The sequence below is a fragment of the Micrasema longulum genome, unplaced genomic scaffold, assembly GCF_059751315.1.
Source record: "Micrasema longulum isolate JH-2025_06_02 unplaced genomic scaffold, ASM5975131v1 h1tg000678l, whole genome shotgun sequence".
Classification (NCBI taxonomy): domain Eukaryota; kingdom Metazoa; phylum Arthropoda; class Insecta; order Trichoptera; family Brachycentridae; genus Micrasema; species Micrasema longulum.
In genome coordinates, this window is record NW_028277874.1 from 1,057,797 (window position 1) to 1,083,957 (window position 26,161).

At 31.7% G+C, this 26,161-nt stretch overlaps 1 protein-coding gene across 18 annotated transcripts in view; it reads right to left on the reverse strand.

Annotated features, from left to right (window-relative positions):
- The window catches only part of LOC148279711 (uncharacterized), a 294,377-nt gene that overhangs the window by 128,448 nt on the left and 139,768 nt on the right, over window positions 1-26,161 (reverse strand). The window lies entirely within an intron of this gene.

A 26,161-nucleotide genomic window follows, 5' to 3' on the forward strand; every position in this document is an offset into this window, starting at 1 on the left:
TATCTGTTTGTTTACGTTAAATATCCATGTAGAACTGTTGATTTCCCAAATAAAATAAATCGGAAAAAATATTTAAGCATTGTAGGGTACTTCCGGTGAAGCAACTTTACCACTTTAAGCTAATAATAAAGCATTTTGATGAGGAAAAAAACCCCGCTCAGTCACCAACATGGAACAAGATCGATAACAGCCATGAAACTGGTAGAGTTTAGAGCACAAAACTTCTATGGAAGCAGGACGACAGAATATATTGTACCAAAGCCATTTAATAAGCTTCCTGCCGAGGTAAATAACTTTACCAGTTTGCAGCAAAGAAGCAAACGATTGAAGGATTCCCTCATCAAGAATCAAAACATCAAGGTGTAAAGTTGTGTTGATCCAGTTCAAATATATTTGTGTTTTGTTATATAAATAAAAGACGAGTGATACTTTAATCCACACATTTGGAATATCCAGTGACCGGTTTGATCGCTTTTGCGTTATCTTCGAGACTGGTATCTTTATTAAGGAGTTCAATGTATTTATACAAAACTGAGGTAAGGACAGAGAATTCAAAATTTTATGAAAGTAAATTAAATCAGGAGCTCAATCACAGATGGCTATCGACATGCTAAAAAACGTGCTAAGTATTTGAGCGATCACCACGAACAATCATGAACACGCTGAAGTTAAAGCGGTCGCGTTGCAAAACGAAATTCAACTTCGGTCAGTTCAAGAGGATTGGTTGAATCTCGCACAGGAACTTATCTATGGCGTTTTGCAACGCGACCGCTTTAACTTCAGCGTGTTCATGATTGTTCGTGGTGATTGCTCAAATACTTAGCACGTTTTTTAGCATGTCGATAGCCATCTGTGATTGAGCTCCAGGTTATTTTTATCTTAAGGACCATTATCAACATTTTTTCAGGTTAACTAATGAGTTGATAGAATGCTAATTAATTGAGTTTCAGTATTTTATTTTTAGTGTCCCATCCTTCGTGAGTGTAATTTTTGTCAATTGTGATTTCTAAAAAACAATGAGTAAAAAGTCTTGTGTTTAATTTTTACAGTGGTTTTTTTTTTGGTTTGTTTGTTTTTGTGTTTATTTGATATTTTGGGATAATTTACTATTTAAAAATTAAATGTATTAGAAACGAGCCCATAAACTTTTATTTATTTTTAGTTTGGCGCAATCTAGATTTTGTTTACTTTTGTACATTATTTTGAATATATAATAAAATCAAAAAAATGTATCAAGTAAGTGTAAAAAGTTTTTGAGAACTTTGCAATTTTTTTTTGAAATTTTAATATGAATGATTGAGTTGTATTTTGCGACACGTTGAAAATTATTAATATATAAAACTATTAATAATTCGCGTCTAGATTACTGTAATGGAATATACGCAAATCTCCCAAAATATCAAACTAATAAACTTCAATCTGTTTTCAATGCAGCAGCAGCAAGGCTTATTACGGGAGTAAAAAAATATTCTCACATCTCACAACATCTTCGAGATTTGCACTGGTTAAAAAGCCCCGAGAGAATAAAATACAAGCTGTGCTGGACAGTATTCAAATCCCTTCATGAAATGGCTCCAAAATACCTATCGGACCTTTGTATTAGGGAAAATACATGTCAAAGAAATTCTACTCTTAGGCCAGCATTTGATTCAGGAAGAGGATAACTTGTTGAAATCCGTTGCTCCCCAAACACTAGATTTGGAGATCATGCTTTTGCCGCCGCCGGCCCCTCTGCCTGGAACCAATTGCCTTCAAACTTACGAATCATCGACAGTCCCAGTCAGTTCAGATCCCAACTAAAATCTCACTTCTTTAAACTATCATACCCTCAATTTTAAACCGGGAAATATAATGTATCACTTAAGTTTAGTTAGAATGTAAGTTTAGATATACAATTGTAAAGCGCCCTTGAGGTGATTTTTTACAAAAATTGCGCTATATAAATCAGCCAAATATTATTATTATTAATAACTGACAGAAAGTGGAAGAAAACGTGACAATGAAAAACCGTTTAACTGACAAAGTATATTTATAATGAGAGTGATTTAGAAGCGAAGAAAGTAACAAGCAGCATAAAATAAATCATTACATATGTAATTTACAAAGTGATGTACAATTAGTATTGTTTCAGAGTGAGCAGCACATGTATAATAACATAAAACACGTTTCACAATTCGCTGAGACACTTTCCACGCGTGAGTGTGCTGTTTTGTGAAATGAATACAAAATGGCGGGTTATGTACACAAAATGGCGGAAATATATTGCTGCATAATAACAATGCACTCACGTTGCGGCAAAGAACATGTGAGGTTATTGATACATTGTTTGTTTTTCACGCAGCGTATTGTGGGAATAAGGCTACGGTTTGAAAGGAAGCATTCGTACAATATGTACCCGCATGGAGCATAACAGACAGATGAAAATGCAATTAATAATTAAGTACAATAAAAGTGGTGACACTTTATGAAACAGGTGTTGTTTTTAACAATTTATCTATTAAACAAATTACAACAGAGATGGAAATAAAATATGGAATTTCAAACATAAGAAAATTTGTGAACGTTACACAGTGCGTAAAGTGGCCACTTAAACTAGCAAATGACAAGTTATTAGTCCTGTAATTGCCTTCTATATTTCCATCTTCGATAATAATTTTGAATGAGAGTGTGGATGTAAATTATTAATTCAATTTACATAAACGGCCGGAGGGCTTTTACAAGTATGGTACATAGATACAACAATAACATACACAAACTAAGAAATAAAATATAGCGTTTGGTCCATTTAAATACATATTTATGCATTTAACATTTATGCCAAGGAGGTGGGTTGCGCACGAATCGATGAGTGGATCAAGCCGAATAGATAAAAATTTGAGTACTGTTTATGAAATTTGGTCTAAAGGTATAAATGTATGAATTGGTTATGTTTTCAATGATTGTTTTAGTTTATATTGCTTATTGTGTTAATAATAATTAGACTAATTACGTGTTTATTTTATAGTCATGTTAACTTTATTGAATAACTAATTTAAGACATGTTTTACTTATTGTAAAGTGTTTCCCTCGGCACGGGACACCCCAGTAAGGGAACATTATTCTGTATAAAAAAAAGAATACAAGCATTGTTAAAGTATAAATAAATAAATAACTAGTAAGGTTATGAAGATGATATGATGTATTATATACTAATACACAGTTGTAAGCGGGTAGAAAAGAAAATTATTAACAAATTATTTACACGCGTTTAAATGTTTAACACGTGTAAAAAACAGTAAGCAAAACTTATACAAATAAGGAAAAAATATTAAAAAACTAGATTTAAGTATCTATAAGAAATAATCGAAAATGGCAAAATGTTTTTTTACTGATATATAGGCAACGCCTGAATGACAAGACTTCCTTATTCTCTTCTCGTAAATGTTCTTCATCTCTGTTGTAATTTCTAAATCTTAATGGCTCTCTAGGGGGTGGAAATAAACAAGTCCCATTATTTTATTAAAATCATTTTTTGTCAATTTTTGATGGAATACCATTTTATTGTCTAGTCTGAAGATGCCCATAAGAGGGTGAAATCGATAATTGGTCAAACAAATAAATGGAAGTGCACCAAGTGTTTTTAAACTAATAACTTACATTTAAATATAAGTTATTACATGTCAATTACAAGTCCCATTATGCTTAAAAATAAAAGTCTATGAATCATATATATTGCTAGTGATGACATGCGGACTAGAAACCATTTCAGTGACACCGAAAATTAGCCATAAACTAAAATGAATGCAACAATGTATGGAAAGAAAGATGCTCGGTGTATGTCGAAGAGACAGAATAAGAAATGAAAAAGTAAGGTCGTAGATATCATGGATCGTGCAGCAAAATTAAAATGGCAGTGGGCAGGACACTTGGCGAGGCAAAATGATGGCAGGTGGACACCGAGAATAATAAAATGGAGACCCTGGGCAAACAAAGAGGTGATGAAAGGCCACAAAAAAGATGGATCGATGACATTACCTCGATAGCCGGTAAAACATGAATGATAAAAGCGGGAGATAGCAAGGATAGGAGACGTTTAGAAGTGGCTTTTATCTGGTAGCGGAGAGACTAAGGCTGAAAAAGAAGAATAAGAAGGGGGGTGAAATCCAGTCTTCTGTCTGCAAACATTTGGATGAACTCAAACTATTGTAATTTATTTATATATTTTTTTGCATATACATACATATTTATTACTGGGAAATCTATATAAAATTAGTGCATTTGAAAATGAATATGTAGTTTCCCCTGGTTAGGTTCTTTTTCATCCAACATGACTCAGCCTGATCTTAGTCTGAGATTTTTTTATTTTTGTTTTTTATTATTTTATTGTGTTTTATTGTCATTAGGTTTTTTCAACTTACACGTAGTTGAGGGTCAAAAGCTGATTATGTGTGTGTGTATTGTATACCAATAGCTGTATTGTTGCTCGATTATTTGTTACAAAGAATATTTTTTTTTCTTAAACAATAGGCGCTTTGCCCTATGTAGGCATCTTCAAGATTGGGCGATGACTGTTTGTGCGAAAGTGCTCTTTGGTCAGTAAACAAATGAATAAATCTATACCCAGGAGTTTAGTTTATCATTTGTCTCAAACTAATTGTGAAGGTTTTGAGTTTAATCATAAAATATCTACAAAAAACATCAACAGGTAATATCAATATATCTGGCAAGGTAAAATCAAGATTTCTGTACAAAAATGTGTATGCTTTTATGATTTTTTTATTTAAAGCATGTTCAATTACATGTAATCGATGAAGATACTTAAAATTTCTGTACAAATGTCACATTTTCATAAAAAAATATCCATTTTATTTTATAGATAATTAATGATATGATGACTCTGACTTCCCACTGTAATCGAGGTCCAGAGTGAGATCACCTGCAGTATTTTACGGACCCAGGGCCGCGATTATGAACGGCTATCTTCATCGGTATATACTGAGACGGTATAAACTAATATCGATATTTTTGTACGAGATTGTGTAAATTTGTATGAAAATTCAAAGTATCTTCGTCGGTAACCGGTAATTAAACATGTTTATAGGTAAAAATTTCATACAGAAAACTTAATTTTACTTTGCAGGTAAAATTGAAGTTTAATTTTAACTTCTCATCAGAATACATACCCAGAACCTGTACAAAGTAAGTCATAAGTAGTCAAAAGTAGTCAGTAAAAATTCATCCATTAATAGGACAGTTCGCTTGCTAGATAGTTTCTAAGTACACATAATATGTATACATTTTTCTGTACATACCGGCAGTTCAGCAGCTGTCTCTTTTTTTATTCATAAACTATCATAAGATGCATTCGTAATGTTATTCTTCCTAAATTTCAAAGTCTGTATTACGTAAAGAGTTAAAATAATCCATAAAGTAATGCTGACTCCAATCGTGACAAATGAATATGTGACGAATTTTTAATGTAATTTTTAAAAATAAATCCTACATTTAGATGCAGTATTCGCGGGAATTTTACAAAGCAAGATTTACAAGACTCTAAAGCTACCTACTTACTGTTCGTTACTATTTTCAATTGAAATTCGGATAGCGTTTTTATTCCGCAATTGAATTGAATTAATTAAATTACCAAACAACGTTGAGCGATTTCGTTGAAATTCAGCGGGCCTTACGGTAAACTGATAAAAAACATGTGAACCAGCTTATTATCTGTGGGAAACTAGATACTACTGTTTAATTATATGGTTAAGTGAGGTATTGAGATATTCGCTTAACAATAAGTAACCGTGAGCGTCCATTTTGTGAAGCTTCATTTTCGGAAAATGTGTAATCAGGTTCGTACCTCAAATAACGGTCAATTGCATTGAGATAATATAATATTTTCTCGAATCGGGAGTAATGTTAAAAACATATTCAATATTAAGAGCTAATTTTTATGATTGTAATTATAAAACTGTCAATGTAGACGACATGTATAAAAAAGATTTTATTTATAATTTTGTAAGATTTAAAAAAAAGCACATTACTCCGGCCGCACGTTGTTACGATAAATATAAATTTTGTCTAATTAGATGAAACAAAAAGAGTTTCCAAAAGAGGGCTATTTCCGCATTATTACTCTGAGGTTATTTATAAGAACTGAAAAAAATTGTTCGTTCTTTATTTCTTTTTTTAAAATATAAAAATGAATATTTGCGTTCTAATGATTTATCCATAAATTGAAATTTTGGGGGCCATTTTCAAAGAGTTGTAAGTAACTCACTATTAAAAAATGGGAATAAAGTTGGGGTAGAGTAAGATTCAAATCTCGGACCTCTGATTCATGAGTCCACGGCACTAGCCACGGGACCATAACTCGATTAATTAAAAAAAAAAAATCTGCATATAATCATGTACCTTTATAGTTAGACGGAAATATTACAATATTTTGAAATTATTATGAAAGTGCTGTGTTATGATTGGTATATCGTTGCCTTAATTTGAATCTAACATAAGTAATTTATTTCTGTATTTGAGATTATGATTGAATATATTTTATACAAAAAAGCATCTATCTCTGTCATTTTAATGTAAAAATTCTTAGAAAAAAAGCGATAGTTTTTCGAATAACGCCTATCTCAGAGAAGACGTATATTTCTTGGAACACAGCGTAAGTTAGTAGTACAGTGGTTTGCGTTTGTTTCGACAAAACACTTAAAAATCATGATACCTTAAAAACAAAATATTTGCTAAAAAAACACTCAAATGCATAAAAAATTAAGATTTTATTATCTTCTATAAAGTTATTATTGAGTGACTCACACTGTATTAAAATGAAAGCGTCGATATCAAAAATGTATGTACGAATAATAATGAGGTTAGGAATCAGGAATTTTTGTGAATAATAAAATAATTTTCTCCCAAACCCATTATGTGTGTACCACAAATCAAGGTAAGGTAATAAATTGATCTTGCAGTTAGGTTTTATGAGTACTTAGCCACACCTTGCTTCCGTTTTACAATATAATAAAAAATAAAACCTAACATGATATGTTCTATTCAATGGTAGTATATTATTCTATGCCTACATTTTTGTTTTATATATCTGCTAGTATTTCTGAGTTTGGCAAGCCCATGTTTCCCGTGGTTAAAATATTTAGCGACATGTCACGGATGCGAATTATTACGATTAAGGCGAGGCTTTGTTATTCATACTAATGTAGATATTATGTTATTTTATACCATGCGACTTCTAAAAAAACATTATTTAAAGAACGCATTTGAGTGTATATATGTATCTGTATATATTTCGACAGATTACAGAGAGATAGCTGAAAATTAGAGAATACGTGAACATATTATAATTCACGGTAATCAGGAATTAATTCGTTATTACTTAATAAAATTAAGTCGTTCGTATGAGTACCTTACCCGCAAAAAACAATATTACAGAGAAAAATCCCTCTGGTGGAACGTCCCGCTAACTTTTGTTTTCTGTTATAAAAATACATTTAATTACAAATATAAAGGCAATCATAAGATTTTACTATTTTCAAACTCCACTTTATTTTAAATTGCACCTTAAAAATAATAAATCAAATAAACATAACATAAAAACAATAATTTTCAAAGGTATTTCTGATTCAAAATATACATAATAGTTATATATAAATGGCATATAATTATTTTTCTGCCGGCAGATTACGCCTCTTGAAATTTAGACTAAACTTAGGTACGTTGCTACTCGCATAAAAAAAAATTGTTTTGATGATTTGAAGATTTTTAAATCACAAATATAGCGGTATTTTTCTTAAATTTCTTCGTCAATCGTTTAAAAATATAAAAATACTTGAAATGTTTTAGTTCATTTTTTTTTATAGAAAAGTGTTTTTTTTTGACAAGAAAGATGTTTTGGTTGTAAATTTTTGATTTATATTGTATGTTTTAAGCAAAATTTGAATGCAGTCGAACGGCCTATATGATGATTGAGATGTGCCCGTCTTTTCGTTAGGATACTTATTACACTAACGTGCAAATCCCTGTGGTCAAGGTGTATAAGTGGTATTTTCATGTTAGTTCAGTTAGACTCCTGACGAAGAGTCAGGTATCTCTTGAAACCGGTAGACATAGAAAAGCCGATAAATGGTTATATAAAAATACTCACTAACATAATATATCATTTTAATCGAGTTGTGGTCTCGTAGCTATTGCGTACTCATGGATCAGAGGTTCGAAGCTCGAACCTCACTCTACCCAAACTTGATTCCCATTTTTTTTTAGTGAGATATTTACAACTCGTTTAAAATGGCACCAAAATTTAAATATTCGGGTAAATCATAGAAACGCATTTTTTTTCTTTGTTTTCAAAACTAATTTTAATATGGATATTTTTGTTACTGCCACTAATACCTGTATGCAGAGACAAAACTTAAGGTGAGGAAAGTACATTCTAATTTCAAGCGCAAAGAATAACCCGAAGGAGAAGACAATAGAATGTACTTTCCTCACCTTAAGGTTTGTCTCTGCATACGGGTATAAACGATTTATTTATTCGTTCTTCATTACTTTCCTACTTTTAAAAAATAAAAGTCCACGGAAGAATTATCTTATATTGCTCAACATATTACAACAGAGATGTAGAACATTTAAGAGAAGGTAATATTTTTTAAATTTTTTTAAAATTTTTTTTATTCAGAAAACATACAGTCATACAAAATAAGTATTATAAACAACAATTTTTTAACATAAAAGACCAATTAAGTTTTCATAAAATAAAAAGATATAAACATTAAATCTGAGAAAAATATAGAAGTATGTAGGTGAAATAATTCAATTAGATGAATCTCACCCGCATAAATAAAGGTTTCAGCTCTTTAACTTCACAAACATCAGCAGATGAAAGAATTGAAGGAATAATGATGTTCAAATATGAGCAGAATGATAAATGTTACAGTGTGTAAAGTGGCCACTCAAACCAGCCATTGACAGGTCATAAGCCCTGTAGAAGCTTAGACTTCTATATTACTTTCTCTCAAATATTCTTCGTCTCTGTTGTAATATGTTAATATAAACAGCTTCCCAGGGAGTTGAATCCAGTCCTTGTCTACAAAAATTTGGACAAACTCAAAATATTGTTAATATTTCTCAGTTTACTTTTAATGATAATTGTATATTACTTTATAACGTTATTGTTAATCTTACTGCACTATGCTGCAATCCTAACGTTAAAATTAATTATCTTTGGTTAAAGCCAACTGGATATAATTATCATAAATAAATAAATGTATTAAAATAATGAAATGTCTCTGTAGTTATTTTGTGAATTTCTTGTGTAACATTAAATATTATATAATGTACGAGACATGTAATAATTTCACACTATTTTGCCTTGGTGATAATTATGTTAATTCACATACATAATATTTATATTATGTAATTAAAATGTATCGTTACACATTTTGTACGAGTACTTACAGTGCTTGGTAACATATACTTAAATTGCACGAATTTCGCCCGCATAAATAAAGGTTTCAGCTCTTTAACTTCACAAACATCAACAGATGAAAGAATTGAAGTAATAATGACATTTCATAGTTCAACATGAATCATCAGTGTGGCCATATATGAAGCGATATGTAATCATCCAAAAAATTAAAATTCTATAACACGTTGGGTTATATTTCAGCCTCAGACAACCGAACTAGCTCTTCCTAGTAATATGATGTCTCGTACCGTATTCAGAAGTTGGCGAAAGGGCCTAACGCCAGCATTCGTACTTCACCGAGTAGGAACTCGGGACCAATTACTATGGTCGGGTAATCAAATTATATGTCTGACCAAAGAACCCGGATGTGCCAAAAACGGCAAGCAATTAGGTTAGCAAGGGTTGACAGTATAAAATGACTGTACAGGATGAGAGCCAGGGCGTAGCCTGGTACCAAAAAGTTCCAGATAAGGAAAGCAAGCTGGTTCGCTAGGAGAGCCATGAGTGGATGTCTTTACCAAAAATTACCAGAAAGATAGGTAAGCAGAAAGGTTAGAAGACGACCCGAATCGAACGTAGTTATGCAGAAAGCAGCCAGTCCACATTTTTGAAAAAATGGGACACTGATGTTGTCGGGTGCAATAAGGTCAATTCTATGTTCTGCTAAAAACAGCCAAACCGTTTTCATACAAAATACTGTAATAATCATTTTTTCAAAATGGTGTCTATCTCAAAAACGCCATTTCTCAATTTGCAAAAAAGACCCACAAAACTAGACAAATCTTACGGTACTTTAAAAATCAATAAAACTGGTTAAATACATAATTGCATTCTTGTTTGTTTTATAAAAAAACTAATGTATTCATTGTTTTTCATTTTTAAAAGTCAAACACATTCCAACTGTTGTGTAGATTTACTTTTCTATGACTGGCTGCTTTCTGCATAACTACGTTCAATTACTCTGACTTTTAGAGCTAAAAATCCGCCTTATAAAGGCCAAAATCGAGAGGGATGAGAAATTTAGGGGTCTCGCGGGGCATGAGGTAAGCGCGGGTGGCTGGAGGGCATCGCATTGAATGCGGTAAGAATATGCAAACCGAAACCATATATTAGAGGAGTTGTTAATACGTAACTATCTCGTAAGAAAGGGATAACAATATGCGAAATAAAATTTATAGGGAAAAGCGGGTGCTATAATTCCTAATTTTTTTTCTTTTCTATCCCCGCGATAATATTCATAACAGCGCAGCACCCCGGGGTTCTGGTTCTATTTCACTCATGTAATTGTGTTCTTTATCCGCCCGGACACGGAGCTTTTGTAGAATAAGTAGTCAAATAGTATTTATGATTATGCGAGTTAAGTATCAAAGTGGTTTCTTTTTCTAGTCATTGTGAATCCCACGCCGCCATCGCCATTGTATTTTAAGTATCTTCCTGTCCTTTATTTTATGCAAATTATCACAAAATATAACAACTAGATTCATTGTAACAATGTTTCGAGAAATAATGCGCGGTTGTCTATTATGCTTACATACATAATACTTGTGTACTGTGCTGGGCGAGTGTTGGTGGTAAATAAATTGATCAGAAAATTTATAATGATTATTTAAATGCGCATTTAATTTATGGCAAAATATGGGAGGCTGATGTAACGTTATCCTGGTAATTACTAAAATCTAAATTACACGCCTCGTAGAGTAGCTTTATATTATGTACATACAATACGCGATCCGTCCATAGATTGGATAGAACCAATGCCTCCCTAAGAAATGACTTTCAAACAATTGGTAACAATTTTTTTATATATAATAAAATTAGCAATAATTGAAATAATCTTTTTAGTACCAATGTATGTTGAATTACAAAATAAAATTAAAAATAAAGAAAAATTCTCTCTTTTTAATTTTCTTTGTGTTGTATGTTATTTTGTAAAGTGTTTATTTCTGCGTACTAAAGACTAATTCAATGACGAAAATGGTGCTATATAAATTACCCATAATAATGATAATAATTACACAGCAAAAACTATGGCTTGCACGCACCTATGTCCAGATTGTGTCGTATTGTAAACTCAAGACAAGATCTGGACTTTTTTGGTGTAAGTCTTTATAGTTTTAAAAATTCACTAAAATAGACCAGATCTTGTCTTGAGGTAGTAATTTTTATTTTTTTGTCCTAGCTTTAATTTTATTTAGTTGTATTTTATTTTATTAGTGCCTGTATCAATTATAAGAAATTGTATTTACCATCGTAAGAATGGACTGCATAAGTCCGTCAAATAAATAAATAAATAAATAATCCAAATGATTCGATTGCCAAACCAATTTTTGGCAAATAATCTGTACTTGCTATTATTTGTTTTCGATTTGTGATATTTTAATTAAATAAATTGTTTTTAATAATTGAAACGCCTTTTTTATTTTTTTAATACTTATAGGCATCTTTCAAAAATTATAAAACGTACAAATTAAAATTAAAATTAAGGCAGTTACATGGGGTTAGGGCATTTTTTTACTTCCCAATGAATAAATAAAAGAAATTCAGATCATACAGGAATATGTTAAGTTTGTACAAATATTTTTAGACATAAGACTGAATTTCACCCCCTACGGAGATATTTAGATTGAAAAATAAAAACAGAAATGGAGAACATTTCAAAGAAAGAAATATGGAAATCTAGGCATTTAAAGGGCGTATGACCTGTCTCTGGTTGGTTTACGTGGCCATTTTACACACTGTATAACATTAACCATTTTGTCTATATTTGAACGTCCATATTTATTAGATTCTTCATTCGATTCTTTATTCGATTTAGTTGACTAAACAAACTGGTCCAAGAAGAATTTTTAATAGTAGATAAAATAATTAAATCAGATAAATCTCACCAACTTCAATAAGAGTTTTGGCTCCTAATCTTTACGTATATTAATAGATGGAAGAATTGAAGAAATACGGATGTTCTCATATGCAAAACGGTGAATTTCGCACGGTGTATAAAACGGTCACTTAAACCCGCCAGTGACAGGTCATAAGCCCGAAAAATGCCTAAACTTCCATATTTCCTTATATGAAATGTTCTCTATTTCTGTTGTTATTATTTAACGTTGGTAGAATGTTACACAGTGGGAAATGAGATCACCAAAACCAGCAAAAGATAGGTTACAAGACCTTCTCCATATTTATCTATTTTAATTTTGCTTTTATGTACGTTCGTACTAGTTTAACGTCAAATAAATTAATAATGCATATAAGAAAGTAGCGTGAATCAAAAAACAATTGCTTTACCACTAAGCCAAAAGCATGATTGAATGAAAAGCATACATGAATATTATTAGCTACGCCACAAGCCCAGGTTATTATGATTTTTAGTCACACTTCCATAAATATACACGAAACCAGATACATTGCAATTAATATTCTCGTGCATACGAGAGGTCCTATTAAATAAACTTTACCATTCAAAATAGTAAGATGTATTATTAGCTATGTCTAAATACGGTAACTTGTATTATCGTGCTGTTATTAGGTTTCATTATATATGTATTTGTATTTACGTGCGCACACGCGCATATACACATATTATGTGTGTACAAAACCGGATGTAAACCATTGATTAGACCTGTGATTTACACATTTGAAGTTGATTTGATTACGGAAGTACCGGCGTTTGGATTTTCAAAGAAAAATGGTGCGAAAAATATGCAGAAAATTGGAATGAAGCATAAATTTTCAATTCTTCTTGCGTAATTTATGGAAACTTTTAAAAGTTTTTGTTTTAAAAGTGAAATGCTAAGTTCGGTAGCAAAATCTTACAAATTTTTACAGTTATTTGTTTAACATATTAAAACAGAGATATAAAACTTTTTCGATAAGGTAATATAGAAGTCTAGGCATCTACAGGGCTTATGATCTGTCATTAGATGGTTTAAGTGGCCACTTTACACACTGTGTAACATTCACCATTCTGTTCATTTTTGAACATCTAGATTTCTTCAATTTTTTTAATCTGTTGATGTTTGTGAAGTTAGAGCTGAAACCTTTATATATGCGGGTGAGATTTGCGTAGTTAAATTATTTCACCTTCATACTAGGCAACGCCTAACAATTTATATACTTCTTCATGGACCAGGTGGATTTATCAACAATATTTTGATTTTGTCGAAATTTTTGAAGACAAGGACTGGATTTAACTCCCTGGGGAGCTGTTAATATTAACATATTACAACAGAGATGAATAACATTTCAGAAAAGGTAAAATCCAGTCCTTTTTGGACAAACTCAAAATATTATTGAGTTATGAATGTGTTTAATTTTTTTAATGCCCTTAAAAGTATCTCTGTATCCGGACGGATAGTTAAATATTTTTTATCTGAATGTTCTCTATCTGCGTTGTTACACGTTACAACTCCAAAAAACACACGACTTTTTTTTTATTTGATTTTAAATACTCAGTTGAAGTGAAATTAAAATATAATTTTTAGGTGTAGTATTAAATCGAAGAGAGCCTTTCTTAAAATTATCAATGCTTTTTTTTTCAAAAATTGAACATACACACCATAAACGGTCAGCACTTTAAAAGATTGATTGGTGGTTAGAGCATTTGAAAGTGAAAATGTGATTTAATGAACAAAAAAAAACCTCTGTCAAGTTTAATCGGGTTGTGACATGACTTTAAAAGGACTAATAAAGTCTCCGCCATATCTAGATGTCTTCGTAATATTATTTGAAACAATAAGGACATGCGCATAGAAAGAAGAGTACGGATATGTAAGACACGTGTCAGGTCGATCATAACAGAAAAAGAGCTGACGCAACCAGGACAAATAATATGCTTAGAATATCGGAAATATACGAGCAATCACAAGAAGCAGCAACAAGAAATAAGATTGACCCGTAGCATTGAAAGTGTTGTTCGATGGAACAGAACAAAAATATGATTTTGAAAAGATCATGTAAATAGAATGGACGACTCCAGAACCCCTTCCATTGTAGCTAAGGAAATTCCACTTGGTCGTCGTCTCCCTGGTAGACCACCTAAAAGATTGAGGGACAGTTGGATCTCATCGTTTCAATAGATCGACAGATCTAGACAAAGAGGAAGAAACAGTTCAGTCAGGTACTTGGTAAACAATAGTTAATTACATAAATTATGAATAACCACTTAAGAATGAACATGGCCGTAACTTGCGAACCGTTATTTTCTAATGTAACACGAACTTAATTCATTTATCAATACAAAATAACTTTTCAAGAAGTGTTAATGGAGCTTCTATCATAATGGGAAGTAATTATTTTATTAAGAGTTCTACTTTTGTTACCGCTAGTTGTCCTAAATAATGTAATTTTTATTGTGTTGATCGTTGCTTCAAATTAGTGAAAAACTATTTATATATATATTTTAAACAGTAAGTAGTATTCTAACGACTGGAAAATAATAGATTAAATTAAAATATTACAGTTTTTTTTAAATAAATATAAGCAGGTTTAAATCCCACAGTAAAAAATATTTAATATTCATGGAAAATTCTATCAAAACTTTAATCCCGTCGAATGGCCGAAATTAAAATCATTGGATCGTGTTTTACTTAAATAATTTGCCTTTGCAAATTATTTAAGTAAAACATTATGTATATTATATTTTATGTATCTAAATTTTGCCTAAATTGCAAGAGGCGTAATCTGCCGGTCGTATAGTAATAATATTTTAGTCACATCAATATTTTTTATCAGATACCTTAGAAAATTAATATTTTTATTTGATGTTCATAAACGTTTTTTCTAATGGCGCGATTTTTAGAGAACGGCGTTCTAAAATCAAAAAAATGTAAAATTTCCTTACCATCCTATCAGACTAGATCCTTTGATCTACTATGCGAATACTTTTTACTTCAAAGCGTTGTGGCCGCGGCCGGTCAAGATTCACACGGAAGAAATAACACCAACGGTCGGACAAGCTTAAAACCTTAAATATTACAATCAAATTATTGACACGCGGAAGACATCAAAACTCACAGCTTTCTAATAAAATTAACAAGCGGAGAGAAATAACTATAAAATGATTGACAGGCTAACTTACGTAGATAAAACACGACAATTTACTTATAAACATAACTATGAATAATAATTTATTATAATTAAAATCATCGCTATGCCATATCAAACAATTTATTGGCCGATTTCATATCGTTGAGCGGTACAGTCGCCAAAAATCCATACTGTAAAATCAGGGTGGATTGATTTTTATTTCATAATTTTTATTTATTTAAGAGGATAGTATCTGAATTTTGATGAAAAAGTATTTAAGCATTATATATAGTATTTATATTGTTACTTTGATCTGTCGTTTTTTTATGGGAGTTGTTTTATATTTTACCTTGCTAATAATATAAAAAGTTTAAAATTCAAAATAGGTTTTTTTTTGCTATTATATCAATTTTATTTTAACTAAACTGTTAGGATAAGGAAAGATATTCTAAAGTGGAACAATCAGGAACTTCATAGCATTTTCAGAGGAAACCACTTAACACTCTTCAGGTGAAGCCGGCTTGTTGACAGTTGTCAACAGGCCTTCCGTTTCACTAAAAGAGTTTGGCATTTTGTTCCATGTATTGGTTTATTTTAACAATTGCCTCCCCTTTATTGTGGAGGTAGTATTATTCCAAGTACAATACTACCTCTCGTGTGAGTTCTTTATTACCTATCACCGATGGGATGTCGTAAAGATCTTCACCCAGACTTCCGCATCGCGCCCCCAGCTGTTGTTTTTGAATGCTGAAAAAAGGGGCAATGCATCAACAGGTTAGGGACATTTTGAGGAGTTTTATCGTCGCATGGGCAGCTGTCAATCTCGAAGAGCTTGAAGCGATACAGGTAGTTCATGAACCCACCATGACCCGTGAGAATCTGGGTGAGCTCGTAGCCAGCATTATGCATTCTTCTAAAATGCTCTGTCGTTGAAGCCTACTCTCACCTAAAGTATAATTTAAATATATACCTAATGGTGCGCTGACGCAATATTTAAGCATTATTTGGTGGGGCTAAAGATTTGTCTGATTGTTTTAGTATCAACGTGTTTAACTACCGTTCTAAACCTAGATTCCCGGCATGGTTGACATTAAATATTTATTTTTTAATTTCTTGCGACAAAATGATCAAGAAATGCAGTTGGTGTACCAATGCATTGCTCTATACACCATTAGATCCGGACATGGAACGATGTCTTTTATGAGAGTAAAAGAAGAACAGTAGTGACACATTTATCTCAATTTCGAATTGAAGAAAACATGCCTTGATTTTTTTTAACAAAGAAAAAAATACGGCACCTAGTGTATTACTTGTTCAGGATAGATTATCAATCAAATACCTGACAGAACAATGAACCAACTCTTTCATTATGTATTGAACCGTTTAACTAATTCCTCGCTACCAGGCACTGTCCATCTTGTGACCATAAGCGTAGAAAAAACTGTGGACGTAAGTTACAAAGTTGCGTAAAAAAGTGACTTACCTACTCTACTTATAACACTTTAATACCCGGTGGTTTGATAAACTTGTTATATTTTTTTGCAGTTATATAAATTTTACGTGATTATTTTTTTGTAAGTTAGTGAAACAAAAACCCTGTTGATTAATGTTCTGTATATTTAGGTAAAAAAAAAACGACACTTATCTTACTTGTTTTTAATGACCGCATTCGAACTAACAGGTTAACTTATTATGAAAAAAAAAGTGCATTAAAACTAGTAAGAAATTGTTGAAAACATATTCACAAATTTATGGTGTTTAGTGAACTATGTGTGTGATGGTTAGTTTTTTCCCTTATTTCTCTAAATCCGAAGTTTTGTTTATCAGAAGTTTTATTACAATCCACTGGATCAACTGGAATCAGAGTTGAGTTAGGAAAAAACGACACAATTTTCTACTTGTCAGAAAAACCATTAAAGATGGGACAGTAATGAGTCGATTTGTACTACTAGAACTAACAATATTTTGAGTTTGTCCAAATGTTTGCAAACATGGACTAAATTCAACCCCCTAAGGAGCTGTTAATATAAACATTTTACAACACAGACAAATAATATTTTAGAGAAGGGAATATAGAAGTCAAAATATCTACAAAGCTTATGAACTGTCAAAGGCTGGTTTAAGTGGCAACTCGCGGACTCACAGATCAGAAATCGGTTTGACCCCAACTCTACTAGAACTTGATTCCAATTTTCTAATATTGAGCTATTTACAACTCAACAATGTTTGAGTATGTCCAAATGCTTGCAGACTGGCAGGATTTCCTCCCTAGAGAGTAATTCATTTTAAATTTATTTAAACAGAGAGGGAAAACATTTTTGAGAAGGGAACACGGGCAGAATGGTGAATGTTACACAGTGTGTAAAATGGCCACTTAAACCAGCCAATGACAGATCATAAATCCTGTAAATGCCTAGACTTCCATATTCCCTTCTCAAAAATGTTTTCTCTCTATGTTGAAATAAATTTAAATATTTACAACTCGTTAAAAATAGCCAAAATTTACAAATAAAAAATACGTAAGAAAGCATATAAATATATATATTTATTTTAATGCAGTGCCCTATTCACCACCGTGTGCGGATAAGAGTTTGATGATGATGATTTACTGAACAAACGTTATTCGTTTTTATTGATTGACCATGTTAAGTGACGTAGCAGGGCGGGTTTGTTAAATTGAATTAATGTTCATACGCTCGTTCAAGTCAAGGAGTCACGCATGTCCGTCAGGTGTAGAGCCAATTATGGTTAGTTATTCGAGAAAGTTCTGAGCCATCTTCTCGCATTCATTAGGCCAACCGTCCCACTTGGGCATGCGTCGGAATACAATTAATAATAAGCCGCCCGCGTTTTGCGAAAAATTGTACACTCATCATGACCATTGTACAATCATCATGTGAGCTTTCTTTATAAAATTGTTGATAATCTATTTAATAGGCAATTTTTAAAAAAAATATTTCAAATTAAGTCCTTGTCCTTTGAACTCGTCATTTAGCACTCTTCGATATTCCATGTTCACAGACTAATTTATTTATTTATTTTATTTATTTATACTTTTACATCGTTTGTATTATTTTTAATATCCAGAATAATGTTCCCACACTGGGATTTCCCGTGCCGAAGGAAAATTTTTACAAAATGTGAAACATGTCTAAGATTAGCTATTTAACAAAGTTAACATAATAACAACAATAAAAAAAACGTAATTAATCCAATTAACCTAATTATAGTTAACATAATAAACAACAAAAAAACAAAAATATTCATAAAAAACATAACCAATTCTTAGACCAATATTTTTTTTTTCATAAACAGTGCATACATTTTACCTATTTGGCTTGATCCACTCATCGATCCGTGCGCAACTCACCTCCACTATTCATTTCTTAATAGCAATTTTATATTGTGAGAATTTACTAATTGTCCTTATGGATAATGGAAGTAGATTTTACACTTTAACCGAGTAGTAGGCCAATCCTCTTTGACCGAAGGTTGTATTTTTTAATATTTTTTTTGCAGCATCAGGGTGGAGTATCTAGTAACCCTTGTATTTGTAACGGAAGGCAGAGAATAATATTTACGTGTAACAAATTTTTTAGATAAAGTTGTTTTATATATTTGACATTAAGATTTTCAAATATACCGAGGGAGCTAGTTCTGATAACCTTATTATTACCTAAAAAACAGCACCCTTTGAAGAACACTGGCTATCAATATATCACTGTTTTTACATTCCTACATTTTTAAATTTAATTCTCGAACCTTTTTTCAAACATCACACAAGTACGAAGTATTTGGATTGAAAAATCGAATAGACTATACCGACAAACATCGGTGTATTTCTTACCATCCCATTGTAATCGGGGCCCAGTGTATAAATAAAAACCAAAACTATAAATAAAATAATCCACACTATAAACATTCAAAGGTCCGACCACCATGAGTCATAATAGCTGCGAATGTGTATTAATTTATTGCGCCTATAAAACATAGCGTTTTATGTCAAAAACGTTTTAAAATGGCAGCGGATCATAATATCACTAAAACCGCTGTTACTGACATCTGCGATCATAAAGGTTAACACTATTCATAACGTGGTTACCGGTGGTCCCCTGAGGAATATTTTAACTAAGCTTAAATAACAATTTTCGATATATTAGTCCGCTTTGCGGTCTAGTGCAGGCGTCGGCAACCCATGACTTGTGGGAAACCAAATATTTTTTAAATTTTTATTTAAGTACTACCACAATAAAAAAACAAATTTTTAATTTATTTAAATATTCAAGTTTAAAAAATACGTTTTCGCTATTTTATCAGCGTTTAGTTCAATTTTTGGATTAAGGCTTAGGGATCTCCAGCATGTGTCTAAACCAAGTCCATAAAGCTAGGGTGTCCTAGGACAGCGGTGCCCGTAGTTTAACGGCCGTAGTGAATGGTGATGCAGTGGACAGCCGTCGTAACGGTGACTAGAGTGTGGTTTCCTAGGAAAACGGTATTATCAACACCATTTAACACCGTTTACCTCGGAAACCACTCTCTAGTCGACGTTACGACGGCTGTCCACTGCATCACCGTTCACTACGGCCGTTAAAATACGGGCACCGCTGTCCTAGGAAACCCTAGCTTAAGAGGCTGCTGCGTCTGTTCTCAGACTTAAATGTCAACTTTAAAATCGAACCACCATATTACTAATATTCTTCGCTTATTACAATTTGCTCGGTATCAAACTAGAAAACTTGCTTGAAGGAGCTCTCTATAATCTGGTAGCCTTAGCATCTTTGTGCTGAAAGAAAGTAATCCAAAAGTACAAAACATGTACTTCATTCGATTGAGAAAAGAGGTAAGTGAATTATTCACTGACTGAAATGACAAAAACTTTTTAAAAGCCTTGAAATTATTTTTGCACTTCCTACTGCCCTACTTCGCCGAAGAGCCTAACCTAAAGACAATGGGAACGCCTGAAAAGCTCCAACAACACGCTTCTCCAAACCACTGCAGGGTGGATCTATTCACCCCTGTTCGAGTGATGGCTGAAAATGCTGAGACCGGCATAATGACATTATATTAGAAAATTTACTTTATTTAATCTCATTTATGCAAAAATTCAAAAACATTATTGTAATTATTTTTTTATTCTTTCTCTCCTGAAAAATTGATTACTTTTATTTATTTTTGTTTTGTACTTTACTTCAAATTTTCAGAAACTTTTTTATCTTTTAATTTTTTTATTAATAAATCATACATTCTCGTATTATGTTATTTATATCTAAATTGTTATATTAATATGAAATATGTTTTTAGTTCATAATGGAGTTCTGGTACCAACCCTAATGTATGGAAGCGAAGCATGGAGTTGGAAAAAAAGGGACGAAAGTAGACTGAATGCTGTTGAAATGCGATCCCTCAGGCGAATGTGCGGAAAAACAATGTATGATAGGTGCCCTAATGTCGAAATTAGAGCAGAATGCAAGGCTGAGTTAAGCATTATCGACAAAATTAAGAAAGGTCTTTTGCGATGGTTCGGTCATGTGGAGCGAATGAATGATGAAAGAACGGCTAAAAAGATTTATGATGCGAATGTGTCTGGTTGTAGAAGTCGAGGAAGGCCGAGAAAGACATGGCATGATCAAGTACAACAAATTCTTGAAAGTGGTCATGTGAAAAGTCGGAATAATCGACGTGCGTGCATGAGAAGATGTATGAATGTGAAGGAAGCAAAGGAAGTGTGCCAGGACAGAGTGGTGTGGCGTTCTATCCTCTCTGCCTACCCCTCTGGGGAAATGGCGTGATGGTTAGTTAGTTAGTTAGTTATGTTTTTATTTTATATGGTAGAATTAAGTCTGCAATATTTGGCCATTTTACTGGAAAAAAAATATCATAAAGGATTACAGGCCCAGATATATTTTGTTTTTGATGTGTCTGTCGTTTGAATTTGAAATATATTATGGTTCTTGCTCCCATTCCGGATTCGAATTTGGCGGGTCCCACGGCTCCGCAGACAAATTTGGGAAGTCAAAGATTCAAAATGGCCACTGTGTTATTAATGGCAAAGACGATTGTGTCTCAACACGGCATTGTTTAGTTCATAACAATAATAATAAACGCCTGTAAAGAGTTTGAGGTCGAAATGAAGGTCAGGCTGTATAGTTTAATAATGGCGATGCACTAATTGCGTGATGCGCATGCGCCGTTATGTTATAGCGCCATTCATGGAACATGTTATTTTTTCTAATGTGAGTCAACGTTGTTTCATCATTGTTGTTGTTAAGTAAATAACAGCATTTATCGATACTATTCCTGGCTGATTACCTTTCTTCTCATTCTTCTTTTGACCCATCCTTATGGTACTAACATCAAGATAGAAGATATTCAAAATTAGAAGATTCGGATTTAGAACAAAAATCCAACAACATTTTTGACTTGACATAAAATCGGATAAAACATTGTTATATTTTAAAGTTCATTTGGTCATCCAGTGCCAGAAATTGAAGAACATTCAAATCATATTAAAGGTAGGTATCCATTCCATGTTCCTATCCTTTCTCAAATATTTCCCAATCACAAAATTGAATGAAATTCGATTTTCATTTACAGTCCGCCTTTTCGTTAACAGTTGTTATTTATAATAATATGGAAAAAAGTCAATCAAATTTATTTATTTCATGTTCCCAACCATGTCACCAGAAGCCAAAATCTGCTATTTAACAAATCTTCTAAGAGCAAGTTTTTATGTCCCGATGTCCAGAATGTGTAGATTAGTCAATTTGTCAAACAACTTGGAATTCTTTGAAATACATCTTCCGGCTTTTCATAGATCTCTTTGCCACTAAAACAGTGTGGGATAAATGGATTGGGTTGGGATAAAGATGTTTTTTTTTAATACACATTTTTTGTTTTTGCTGATGAGTCATCTAAACTGCCTAACTAAAGATTGCTTCCCCGTTCTCAGGCAGTAAATAATGTATTTTTTCATGTTATTTTTGTCATAAATATAATTTACTTGAATAAAATATTTTTATCCATTTTGATAGGTTTTCAAACTTAAAGTTAAGACATATAAAATGATTTATAAGTGAGATTCACGTACACACAGTATTATTACTAGAGCGCACATAATGATATGTGTGTGCTCTAATTCCAGATTTTCAATTTACGTTGTTTTATTTTTTATCTTGTTTTGATTACATTTATGAGCACACACTATTTAAATATATTTAAGTAAATTACTTTTATTTTATTTTAATTGTAAAATTTTTCTCTATTTTCCTGTTTAAAAAAAAATCCATTTTAAACCATTTTATCCGGCTTTATTGAGGTTTTTTTTCTATCTTTTTTATGATATTTTTAATTTTTCAATGCATCCAAAACAAAATAATATACGTTAATTATTTTACAGTATTATGTCTGTACTCTTTGATTTGATTTTTAATTAAAACTAATGTTTGAGCACCCGATGAAAAACTATTTTTTTTAATTTTTTTTAATACTTTGTGTTATTTTTATAATCTATTAATTTTGTAAAAAATATTGTGTATTTTATTGAATAAAGACTCCATATAATAATAAAAAAGTGAATTATAGAAATTAAAAAAATAAATTACATAGGTAAATTAATAAGTTTTATATGCATCTTTGTTGAATTACTTCATCAAATAAAATAAAATATCAATACTAAGGTAAATCATTCCAAAGCAAATAAATATTTTTTATTGAAAAAAACTTTTATTTTTTAAAACCTATTATCACCAGGTTAACTATAATAATGAACAATATTTTGAGTTTGTCCAAATTTTTGTAGACAAGGACTGGATTCAACTCCCTGGGGAGCTGTTTATATTAACATATTACAACAGAGATGAAGAACATTTAAGAGAAGGTAATATAGAAGTCTAGGCATCTACAGGGCTTATGACCTATCAATGGCTGGTTTAAGTGGCCACTTTACACACTGTGTAACATTCACCATTCTGCCTATATTTGAACATCTATATTCCTTCAATTCTTCCATCTGTTGATGTTTGTGAAGTTAAAGAGCTGAAACCTTTATTTATGCTGGTGAGATTCATCTAATTGAATTATTTCACCTACATACTAGGCAACGCCTGAAAATGTTATTTTTTCAATTTCTATACTTCTTCATGGACCAGGTAATTTATCAACAATATTTTGAGTTTGTCCAAATTTTTGTAGACAAGACTGGATTCAACTCCCTGGGGAGCTGTTTATATTAACATATTACAACAGAGATGAAGCCAGCCATTGACAGGTCATAAGCGCTGTAGATGCCTAAACTTCTATATTACCTTCTCTTAAGTGTTCTTCATCTCTGTTGTAATATGTTAATATAATAATGAACCTAACCTAACCTGACCGTGTTTGATCCTAAACGTTTTAACCACTTAAATTTATCTCAGTTGACCGAAAAAAAATATTTTAAGTTGCCACTCACGATAGGAATGTCGTGGATAAATACTTTTATTGAAAAAAAACTACCTCAGTGTATAGTTTTTAGATAACATCAGATTTCGTAGCACAAAATATTTTATTGATAATATTATACAATAATAACAATAAAGTAATATTGAAAATATAATTTACCTAAGAAAAAAACTGTATATTTTGCCGTAAGTTGTGGTAATTAAATATGCCTTTTTTGTAAAAAAAACTTTTAAAGCTCTATTTCTGCCAATTTGTGTTTTGGTCTGTTGGACAAAAACGAACTGAAGCGACGAAATATTAATTACAACATTGATAATACAATATTTTATTTTATTTTATTTTATTTGGGAAATCAACAGCTCTACATACATATTTTTAGTAAACAAATAGATATAGTGTATAAACTCAGAACTAATAACATATTTCCACATAGTATACAAAGTTAGTAAAGAAAATATATTACATATCAAATAAATACATACAATTTAAATACATACAAATGTTATTTTCATGTACTAAATAATCAAAGACTTTTTAATATTTATTTTAAGAACATTAAGTTACTGTAAATTGGGCGGGATAAGGTCAAGAATGCTTGAAGAGAGAATAAGGAGGGGAGGGGAGATGTACATATTTATTATTATAATGTCTACGAAGTTACATAATGCATTTTTAGTGTAAATTTTAAAACTGACAGAGTGATGTTTGTGTAATCTATATTTTTAAATTTTGTATTGTATATTGAAAAAGTCCTACGAAAAAAAGCATTTTGAACATACGATGTTTTATTTATTGGTACATGAAACAGGTGGTACCGTCTACAAATCCTGGCTGGCACATGTATTGTTATTAAACCAAGCAGCTCTGTACAGTATATTGACATTATATTTTCGCTTACATAAATCACTAGTCTCTTGACTGATTTAAAGAGTTATTTACTTCCTTACTGGCGTAGTGGTAGTCAAATGAATACCACCTGGAAAAGTGTTTTCCATTTTTATCATTATTTTGAATTTTTCACTAAATAATCAAAGAAACTAGTAATTTATTATTATTTATTGAATAAAAAAAACACTCTATAAACTAAAAAAAATATAGGGATATTTGCACCTTGTAAAATAAAATAAATAAATAATAGCAATTGTAGTTATTTGTCGGCCTCGTGGTGAAGTGGTCAGCGCATTACCATGCAAGAGGTCTCGATGAGTCTCAAAAAGGTCTCGAAGAGGGTTCGATTTCCGACATGGTTGAAATGAAATATTTATTTGAAAATGTGTTTTACATTATAATATATCATAGTCCCTGGACTGGCACCTGAAGCGTAAGACTGATAATCTTACCTCCATGCAACAAAAAAAAATGTTGAAATACGCTGCGATTAGTAAGGGAATGATGGTAATGTAGTAATGATAATTTCTACACTTTAACATTGATTATATTATAATCTACTAAAATTAACATTTTTGTAAGATAGAATATTTGAATATAATGTTTACGGAGAATATATTATGTATTTGTACTGGAAGACGTGGCATGATCAGATAAACCAAAATCTTAAGTCTGGTCATGTCAAAAGCAGACAGAACCGAAGGGCATGTATGACAAGATGTATGAATGTGGAAGAGGCTAGGAGTGTATGCCAGGATAGACGTGTGTGGCGGTCCATTCTCTCTGCCTACCCCTACGGGGAAATGGCGTGATGGTAGTAGTAGTAGTAGTAGTAGTGAACTAAATATAATACTTACATAACATTATTCACACTTTTTCAATTAAGACGAAAAACCTTTTTGAGAAAGGAAAATACCTAATTCTAGGTATTTTACGGTTCTTATGACCTGTCATTGGCTAGTTTATTTTCCGCCGTGCGTGGATTAAAAATACATTACAATGGTTTTAAATGACCAAATTCAAGATCACGAGTATATCGATATCGGAAAACATTTACATAAAAAAATTTGATCTTGAATTCTAAAGGTTTTGAAGGTTTTCTCATGCTTTAATGAGTCAAAAGATAAACGAAGAAAGGTCAAAATATGGTCAGGCAAAAAGCATCAAAGATGGTGAAGTTTTTGTTATGGGTATGGCCTTTACAACATCAATGGAAAATGACAACCAAGTCATTCATCTATCATCGATCATTAAAGAGGTCAATCCAGATTAAAAACAAATTTAATAATATTTTTGATAAAGTATTTATTTCCAAATATAGCGCCTAAAAAGGTCAGTATTTTTTTAACGCTG